Genomic DNA, 1,376 nt, shown 5'->3' with positions numbered 1-1,376 from the left:
AATTATTTTATAAATACTCCTCTTTTCCTACTTCTAAAGCTCTTACGTATATTGTTATAATAATAATAATAATAATAATCTTAATAAGTCTAGATCTTGTGATAAAATTGATTAGAAAGACAAACGCAACTAGATTCATTTTGGCAACGTTTCGACATCGTCCGATGTCATCGTCAGGCAATGAATTTTAATCGGATGAAGCATAACTTATAGTACAAGAACAATAGAACAATATATACAATAGTACGCTAACAATAAGTGTGAATTCTAAGTAAATAGTTTTGCCCTGACAGAGTCTGACTGCACATTAAGTGATGGTTTCAATTCTTTGATGTAGAACATCTCATGAATTAAGCAGTCAAATTTCGCCGCTGGGGGTGCTGTTGTTTGGCCATGATCTGCTAGGCGATGCCTCCCGATAGCTGAGTATCTGTGTTCCTCAATTCGTTGATGCAAGTGACGAGCTTGCCAATCACAATCTACAATCTACTAGTAATAAAAACACCATTACAATCTACTAGTAATAAAAACATCATTAGAATTGTCTTGCCATTTACTGACCAAAAACCAGCCGATATTGTGAAGCGCCAACTTACTCAGCTAAATAAGAAACTGGATATAGATCTACAGCCAGTTTTTGTCAGCCGCAAGCTCGAGGATGACCTTAAATTCCGTGAGCCCAAACCATCATTAGTCAGCCAACAACTAGTCATCTATAAATTTCAATGTGGCTCGTGTGATGCGAGCTATGTTGGCTATACAGCTCGTCACTTGCATCAACGAATTGAGGAACACAGATTTTCAGCTATCGGGAGGCATCGCCTAGAATCTTCTATCCAAACCCAAACCCAAACAACAGCACCCCCAGGGGCGAGTTTTAGTGTCATAAAGAAATGCGCATCGAAATTTGACTGCTTAATTCATCAAAGAATTGAAACCATCACTTAATGTGCAGTCATCAGACTCTGTCAGGGCAAAACTATTTACTTAGAAGTCACACTTATTGTTAGCGTACAAGTGTATATATTGTTCTATTGTTCTTGTACTATAAGTTATGCTTCAATCGATTAAAATTCATATCCTGACGATGACATCGGACGATGTCGAAACGTTGCCAAAATGAATCTAGTTGCGTTTGTGTTTCTAATCAATAATAATAATGATAATGACAATAACAATAGCAATAACAATAACAATAGCAATAACAATAACAATAACAATAACAATAATAACAATAACAATAACAATAACAATAACAATAATAATAATAATAATAATAATCATAATAACAGCATTTTATTATAAAACGTCGCGCATAAGAATAAACCTTGGAAAATTGTACAACTTCCCAACTTGATGGGACTGGGCCTTACATT

This window comes from Montipora capricornis, unplaced genomic scaffold (genome assembly GCF_036669925.1).
Source record: "Montipora capricornis isolate CH-2021 unplaced genomic scaffold, ASM3666992v2 scaffold_502, whole genome shotgun sequence".
NCBI lineage: Eukaryota > Metazoa > Cnidaria > Anthozoa > Scleractinia > Acroporidae > Montipora > Montipora capricornis.
The sequence above is the reverse complement of the archived record's forward strand: the minus strand, read 5'-3'. Positions refer to the sequence as shown.